The following is a 9,700-nucleotide window of genomic DNA, read 5'->3' as shown; positions in this document are numbered from 1 at the left end:
CACCTCTGTACTCGTCGGCCTCTGTATTGGATAGAGCAACCGTAGGCTGCTTCTTGCTGCTCCAAGTCATAGTAGCACTCCCCAAAGAAAACATGAAGCCACTAGTAGATCTTCTATCTGAGATACTACCAGCCCAATCAGCATCTGTGTACCCATGTACACATATCTCTGTCCCACTTTCATAGAATAGTCCACAACGCAAAGTAGACCTCACATACCTCAGTATGCGTCTCAATGCATCCAAATGCGACTTCTGAGGAACTTGCATAAACTGACTCACCAACCTAACAGCATAGCTCAAATCTGGCCTGGTGATCGTCATGTAGATCAAGCTTCCTACTATGCGTCTATACATAGTAGGATTCTCCAAACTCTCTCCTGAATCTGCACTCAACTTGCCATGCTGATCCAATGGCACTGAGATAGGCTTACAGCCTGTCATACCATACTTGGACAACATGTCCAAGCCATACTATCTCTGCAGTAATGTGGTGACCTAATCACCTCAATGCCCAAGAAATATATGAGCTCCCCCAAATCCTTCATCTCAAACTTCTGTCTAAGCAAGATATCTACATCAAAGATCTCGCATCATGGTCCGTCGTAATGATCAAGTCATCTACATAGATGACAACAAGCACAACCCTCTATGACTGTGTCTCACATACAACGAGAAATCTGCATTGGCTACATGAAAGCCAATAGTGACAAGATATTCAAAAATCTTATCAGACCATGCTCTTGGTGCTTGTTTTAAGCCATACAAGGCTTTCTTCAACCTGCAAACATGCTCGGGGTGATTGACATCCTCATAACCAGGTGGCTGCAACATATACACGTCTTCCTGCAAATCCCCATGCAAGAATGCATTCGTTACATCCATCTGATGTAAAGACCATTTCTTTGACACAGCCACTGCTATCACAACTATCACTGTTGCCATCTTGGCAACTGGGCTGAAAGTTTCCTCATAATCAATGCCATATGTCTGCACATATCCTTTGGCTACCAATCTAGCCTTGTACCTGCTTATGCTTCTGTCAATGTTATGTTTTACTTTGTACACCCACTTGCATCCAATGGCTTTCTTGCCTTCAGGCAATTGCAATAAATCCCAAGTCTCATTTCCATATAGTGCATCCATCTCCTCATCCATAGCTTTCTCCCAACACACATTTCCAATAGCCTCATCAATGCATGTGGGCTCTATAACAATCTGCATAACTTTTGCCATGTATGCATAGTGATGTGCCACATAACCATCATAGGTAAACCTCTGCATGGGATTCTTCACTCTCCTAGATCTTCGCAGCTTTGCATTCATGGCTTCCATAGCCTTCTTTACACCACGTGTTCTCATAGCTGGTATCCCAAGATCCTCATCAAGGCTCATCTCTGAGCCTCTAGACTCTCCATCAGCATGAGAATGCCTTGCAGAAATGTCAGGCATACTAAGGGGCTCAACCACTTTCTCTTTGCCTTTATGTGATGTACTAATCACATAAAGGCTCATCTCTGAGCCACTAGACTCTCCATCAACATGAGAATGCCCTACAGAAATGTCAAGCATACTAAGGGGCTTAACCACTTTCTCTTTGCCTTTATGTGATGTACTAATCACATTTGCAAGACTAGTATTATGACGCAGCCTGCCACTCCATGGTTTATCAACTGAACCACTAGATGAGGACTCTCCTGGTCCACTCAAAGACTGTGATTGCGACTTACATTCTGTGCAACCACGTTTCCACTCACATCAACCCCAATAGCTTCTTTTTCAGCAGCATACCAGCTGCTCATCTCATAAAAAACAACATCCCTGCTTACCCTCAACTCACGTGTAGCAGGGTTATAACATCTGTATCCCTTTTGCTCAAGGGAATATCCAATAAACACACATTTTCAGCTTTTGGATCTAGCTTAGTTCTCAGCTCATCTGGCACATGCACATATGCAATGCATCCAAAGACTTTCAAATGAGACAAATCAAGTTTTCTGCCAGTAAATCTCTCCTCTAGAGTTACATCATGTATGGCTACAGTTGGAGTCTTGTTCATGATGTAAACTACTATAGAAACAGCCTCAGCCCAATAGCTATGCGGCATATTCTTCTCTCCCATCAATGCTCGCGCAATCTCAGCAATGTGCATGTTTTTCCGTTTAGTAACTCCATTTTGCTGCGGAGTGTATGTGCATGTAAACTGTCTCCGAATACCATTCTTCTTCAAAAATTCAGAGCTCATTGGAGAAGTACTCTCCCCCTCCATTTGACCTTAGGGACTTTACATATTTCCCTGTTTGCTTTTCAACCATAACTCTGAAATTCTGAAAATGAGTGAACACCTCACCCTTCTCCTTCATGAAGTATACCCACACTTTCCTTGTGTGGTCTCATCAATAAATGTCACATAATACCTGCAGCCTCCCATAGACATGGTCTTCGTAGGACCCCATACATCTGAATGCAAAACATCTAGTGCATTTCTGCTCACATTTCTGTCACGTGGAAATACATGCTTTGTTTGCTTTCCAAATTGGCATGCTTCACATATTTTCTACATACCTTCAACTTTAAACTTTGGCAGCCCTGTCATAATTCCTTTATTCTGCACATTCACATGTCCAATTCTTTTATGCCAAATGTCTGTGTCTGCAACAATTCCTGAACCATTTGCAAACATTGCAGCACTCACTTCAGGCATGTTTACATTCAATGTAAACATTCTGCCCACTCTATTGCCTTTTGCAACCAACCTGCACTTGTCTTTGAAGTCTTCAACATAACAACCATCAGGGTTAAACCTAACCTGCAAACCCTGCTCAATCATCTGGCCAACTGAAACCAGATTCTTTGTTATGTTCGGTACATGAAGTACATCTGCAAGGTACTTCACTTTGCCATCCTGCATAGACAATGGCACATCTCCAACATGGGCAATTGGATGAGCAGTGTCATCCCCTGTTTCCACAAAACCTGGTCTTTCCAGGTTTTTCATCTCCTTGAACCACTCCCCATGACTCATGTGGTTCGAAGCACCTGAATCAACGTACCATACATCATCTTTATAAGTTGCTTCAACATTTTTAGAAACGGCATTAATGACATACTGCATAACAAACAACCTTTCATTATCCTCATTGTTTCTACTTGAGGATGCATAGTTGTTTTGCTGCAATTTCCCATTTTGCATGTCAGCCTGCTTCTTATAACAATCTGCCCTGCACATGTCTAGGCTTACCATAATAAAAGCATCCACGTGTATCATTATGCTGCCTTTGCCAATTTCCATGACCTCTTTGACTCCCCCTGCCTCCGAATTGGCCTCTTCCACCTACGTGTTGTTGTTGTTGTGAATTCTGGGACTGTTGTTGTTGCTGCTCTGCTGGCCATAATTCTGATTACCCGTTTAGCCACCTCCTTGGCCGCGTCCACGGCCTCCTCTACCTCGTCCTCTTCCTGAACTTGTGTAGAAAGCCTGTTGCTCTGAACTGTTTTTGTTTTGTGAAGACTATTGGTCTTCACCCAAGCGCTTCTCTTCTATAATCAACATAGACACCAAATCTGTGAAATTGGGAATGTTTTCCTGAGTCTGAATAGACGTCTTGAATGCCTTGTATTGTGGCCCGAGACCATGTAGACAGACTTCCACCTTATCTCATCATCATCTCTACTGAAACACCAATAGATGCAAGGGATTCCACAATACCCTTGATCTTCAATGCATAGTCATTCACAGACATACTCTTTTTCTCCACAGTATGAAGTTCATAACTAAGGAGAGACTCGTTGCAAACAGCTGGCGGGGAGTCGTCGAGGGACGTCACTGTCGCGAAAAAAACTGCCAAGCATGGAAGTTGTTCTTATCAAGCTTCTCAGCAACAATCTGGTTTATGCCATCATTTGACATCTTGCCAGACACACAAATTTACCAGAAACAGCACTCTTGTTTATCCTGCACAAACAACTGTATTTTCTGTAGCGGTATTGTACTACACTCAAATGTCACAACCAGTAACCTCAATGTGCATACATACACCCAATGGCAATTGTTGACCTCCTTGCAGCACACACAATGTCTGCACAACCAATCTGTCTTCTTGCAGTTCCTAAAATAGAGTTCTATAGAGAATCGATGACTTACCCGGAGTGCTCGAAGTCGACTGCTTTCTGAAAAACGGAGGTCGTAATGCGCCCGAAACGCCTTTTTGGCCCGAAAAATTTCGTCCAATAAGACAATATAGTTTTCCTATAGCTTTACTCCCGCGAAGAAAGCTCCTCAATCAGAGATCGTTTGCCGGTGCCTCCCGTAGAGCTCCCGACAAGGGTGCAGTCACCAACACAAATAGGGAAGAGTAGATGAAGCTCTTATCCTCGTACCACTCCTGTGCTTCTCTTGCTTGCAGCTCAGCCCTTAGCATGAAGAACCAGGCTCTGATACCATGAAAAGATGCAGGGGAGAAGAGAGCTTGAGCTCTTGCAAAACACACACACTCACAAAACCCTACAAGAGAACACACAAGGTGAGAGGATGAAAATCTTCTTCTTCTTCACTCAACACTCATTCAACACACCATATACAAAGATAAGAGTACACACCATATGAAAAGTACTCAACCAAATACATACTAGGGTTCTCTATAGTGTGAACCCAACTAAATGAGCTGGCGTTATAACTATGCCAGTCTCTAGAATGGCTGTCACATAGCCTGTCATCCCACTGGCTGCATATCACCCATGATCTCACCAACCATACCAGTGGTGTAAGTGTGGGTGGCCTATCCCCCCCAGGCGGGTCATCAGTGTCCACCGCCTCACTAGATGAGCTCAATATCTTAACACATCATCCTATCGATAGATACATATGTTATTGAAAAGTTCGATGGAGAAGGGTTCCACACTTGGCAAGTCCGAGTGCGGTATGCTTTAATGGTCAAGGGTTTGTGGCCTTTGGTGAAAGGCACGAAGGTGATGGATTTTGATGATTTCAAAGTTGTGGAAGATGATGAATAAGCTCAATCTATTATAGCTCTAAACATGGACAATAAGATCATCCCATCATGTGGCCAACATGAAGACCGCAATTTACACAATATCTTGCACCTCTTGGGTGCGTTCATAAACTTAACCAAATAACCAATGTGGGATGAGATGACAAAGTTGTATGGAGCAAAGGCTAAGCACTCCCGTATCTCTCTCAAGGTGTACTTTTTTGGCCTTGAAATGAAGAGTTGAGTCCCTTGGAGGCTTTATAAGCAACATGAAGAGTATAATGGGACGACTTGCAAGCATTGATGCAAGAATCGAAGAGGAGGACACCGTGGCGGTTCTTCTCAAGACAATGCCTGATGAGTTCTCCAATCTTGTCACCACCCTAAAGCACCTTCCTAACCCCGCTTTTGAAGGCATTGAGGTGGCTCTCCTTAAAGAAGATCAATGACTACGAGTGAAGAATGAAGGATCTACATCGACATCTCCTGCTACACCAAATGAGGCTCTTGCCATCAAGAAGCATAACCTTAAATGCTATGCAGGGAACTTTGTATCCGATACCTCTAATCCTAATGATGGATTCCTATGATAAAGGAGTGTTGTAATACGCACACATTATAACTGACACACCAAATTTTGTACAAGCCTATGCTATAAAGTCTCTCTATCGTCGCTTGTTTTTGGTGTATGAGTACGTCCAATGCCTTCGCATGTCCTATGTAGCCATGTCCCATGGTTAGCATTGAGGGGGGGTGTTGAAATTGTCTGCTTATGTTAGAGATAAGTGTGTGTAGCAAACCATCTCATGTTAGAGATAAGGGTTGTGTATATCAAACCTAGCCTAGAAGCTATAAAGGGATCAACTCTCTCTCAATATTATGTGAGAGGAGTAAGGTGTTCATGTGTAAACCTTGGTTTTAGCTAAAGCAATTCATAAGCTTTTTGCTACATGGCTCTCTCTCTCTCTCTCTCTCCACATAATCCTTATCTTGTTTTTTGTGCTCATCCACTTCTTGTAACACCTTTAAAGCTAAGAAAAAGTGGACGAGTTGGCACCAAAGGGGGGTGTTGAGAAAAAGTGGTGCCATGCGGAACACTAGGAGATTTCCACAAAATGGATAGATCGAAAGCAACTAACCATGGAGGTGTGGAGCTTGGAGACCTCAAGGGTTATGAGATCAAGCCCCAATAGGAAGATCCCCATGATGATTATAACTTGTTTAGGTATTTCTCTTGTGAATGTGCTTGCAAGAGATGTGGTACCATAGTGCAACATGACGGCAGCCATAGTGGTAGTGTGATAACACTCACAAGACAAAGTGCCAAAAATAGCTAACTATGCAGGTGTGGAACTTAGAGACCTCAAGGGTTATAAGCTCAAGCCCCAATAGGAAGGTCCCCATGATGATTGTAGCTTGTTCAAGTATTTCTCATGTAAATGTGTTTCCAAGAGAGATAGAAATGAGCCATGACATTCTTGGCACTGTTTTCATGGAGAAATACCTTAGCTTATTTCTTATGTTTGTTTCTTAACCTTTCTCTAAATCCATACCTTACCCATTTTCCATTGTCTTGACTAGCAAACTTCCCAGAGCCAAAAGACGTGGATTTCCATTCTCTTGAGTAGGAGATTCCCACGAAAAAGAAGTGGTTTCAATAAAGATTTATGTGTACTTTTTCTTGTTTTTCCTCTCTTTTTACCTCTTTCAAGAATATTTTTAGCTTAATTTTTGCTTGAATTATTGTTTTAGTTGTTTGTTTATATTCATATAGCATGCACATAGGTAAATTAAGGTAATTTTTGCTTAAATTATTATTTTAATTTTTTTCACATATTATTTTTATGTTCATATAGCATGAACATTAAAATATGCTTAGAATGCACCATTTGCATCGCATTATGCATTAGGAATGATTTTAGTGTTTCTTTAGCTCTCTTTTGTTTATTACATATAGTTTAGATACTTATTTTTTGCAATTTAAGGTTATTATTTGGTTGATTTGATTGCATTAGTGTCAGCATTAGTTTTAGGTTGCCTAATAAAAAAAATCACCAAAAATTTAAGAAATCACTTAATATTCCACTAATTTCACTTAATGGGCTAGTTTTTCCATTTAAGAGAGTGACTAATGAATTAAAAGGGCTTAAAACTCAAAAACTAGAGCTTTTACTAGTTTTTAGGTTATGGTGGTGGTGAGCTTAGAATTGATGATTTCGAGTGCATAGTCTAATGCAACATGTGATCGAGGGCACATCGTTCACATGTGGGTTGTGTGGCATCAGAAACTATAGGTGCATTCCACATTGGGCCTCTACAACCTTGTATAGTCCTCCACAAGATTAGAAGCATTGCATTGTTGGTATAACTACTTCCTTAGTAGTCTCTATCCTTGGTTTTGTTTCTGTTTGAGTCAAGTAGACTAGATATGTGCATGAGGCTCCTTGGTTTTAAGGTGATTGTGTTACACTATATCCACTATTCTATTATTTTAGGAGGTTATAAATTGATATATATACTATACCAATACATTATTACAACTAGATTCATTCACCCTAAATTAAATAAGTCTTTGAAATTTCTTTATAATGAAGATAAAAAATGAGCAAAGATATTTACTTTTACTATTTATTTTTTAATATCCCAAAAATTATTAGGATTGCCCAAGTAGGTTTTTTTTTAAAGGCGAGGATTTTTTCATAAGCAAGATCTCAAAAAAGAGATAAAAGGAGAAATTGCAAGTATCCAGTATACCAGTCTTGTAATTGCCCAAGTAGGTTATCATTTTTTTGAGATAAGCTGAAAGAAAAGACATATGCGATCATCATCAAACATTATTTTTTGTTTGATGTCCAAGAAATTGTTAGGATTGGCCAAGTAGGTTATCATTTTTTTTTCAAGATAGGTTAAAAGAAAAGACATATGCGGCTCATTAAACATTACTTTTTGGGTATTAATAAATATTCACTTTTTTAATAATATAGTCCAAGTCATAAGGGAACTATGTATGATTAAAATACCATTTATATAACACTAAATGAGACCTCTTTGATATTTCCCTATAAATAAAAACAACTAAGCAAAGTCCTTTACTTATAATATTTGTAATTGTATGATGTTTCATGAATTGTTAGGATTGACCAAGTAGGCCATCATTGTTTTCCAAGCTGGGTTTAAAAAGAAGATGCTATACTCACCTTATACTGCTTCTATCTTTAAATGCTTCAAGCTTTTGATTTGTATCTGCACTTTGAAAGTTTCTTGCTTCTAAGTTACAGTATTTGAATTTGATAATTCGACTTATTCACAAATAATAACCAAATGATTTGTTTAGCCATGTTATTTGAAAATTTTATATTGAGATTTTATACGGAAAGCTTTTAATATTTAATGTAAACCTATATGTACATTGGGTGCAAGTGTGAGTGTTGAGAAGAGCTTAAGAATAGAAAAAACAAACCCATAAGAGGCTTAGCTGCCTTTGGGAAAAAGGAGATGGCATAATTTCTTAGCTTCTATTTTCTTCTAGAGTTGATATGTGCTTGAGCTTGTTTTTGCATTTGTCAATTTCAAGTTATTCATTTATATTTCTACATTTCATATGGAAAGATTTTCGTATGAAATGTTTATGCCTATATATACATTGGGTGCAAGTGTTTTGTGCTAGTTCTCCTTGGTCTAGTTCTCCTTGTCTTGACTTTGAGAAGAGCTTAAGAATAGACAAAAGAATCCCATGAGAGATTTATTTGCTTTTGGGAAAAAAGAGATAACATAATTTCTTAGCTTGGTTTTGCTTCTAGAGTTGACTTGTGCTTGAAATTGCTTTGCCAGTTGGCATGTGCTCTAAGGGCTTGCTTTGCATTTGTCAAGTTAGTGAAGCATTAAGCCTTGTAAAGAAGAGTTGGGGCCCACCCATGTGTGTTGGGAAAGACAATGTTGGAGGCGAGTTTTTTTTTTTGGTGTATTGAGAGGGACATTTGTTATTGGTTTTTTAGTGAGGGAATGGACAGAGCACATGCCATTTAGGCATGAGGGAGGAGGGGGCGGGGTGAGTTAGGCACGCACGCGCACACACAGACACACACATGGTGTTTTTAAGGTAATCATGTAAACCGCGAAAACAGGAAAGCATTCGCAAAACCCAATTTGTAGTGTACTTTTGTTGGTTGAATTTACAAAATCTCATTTGTGTTTGTATTATTTTTAAGGGACACAAATTATAGATTTGTGTAAATGCTCATATAACCGTAATTTTATGGACTGAGATTCAAAAGTCTTGGTTTTTAATTGTATTGTAGGGACCAAATTTGTACATTTGAGCTGTGGGGGCATTTATATGATTTCTAGTGATTTTCAGGTCTAAATTGGGGTTAAACCTAACCATTGCTTTGTTGATTTTTTTTTTTTGGAGCACTGATTTGCGTCATAAACGCTAGGTGCAGTTTTGAAAATCCGGACGCTGAAGTATGACCTGAGACATTTATCTTTGATTGGTTGGGGAAAACATCTATGTCAAGCACTGATTTGGATGTACGTTTTAACTCGTGGACGTTCAAAGCATGTGAGAGGTATCCATAGCTGTACGATATAATTAAGCGCGCGTTTTCTGTCCCCTCTCTTACTCACTCACACAGTGCACACACTGTCTCTCTGTCTCTCTCACACACACACACACACAGTCTCTCTGTCTCTGTCTCTCTCACACACACAC

This window comes from Cibotium barometz, chromosome 7, assembly GCF_041138505.1.
Source record: "Cibotium barometz isolate CiBa-2024 chromosome 7, ASM4113850v1, whole genome shotgun sequence".
In the NCBI taxonomy this organism is placed as follows: domain Eukaryota; kingdom Viridiplantae; phylum Streptophyta; class Polypodiopsida; order Cyatheales; family Cibotiaceae; genus Cibotium; species Cibotium barometz.
Note: the sequence above shows the minus strand (reverse complement) of the source record.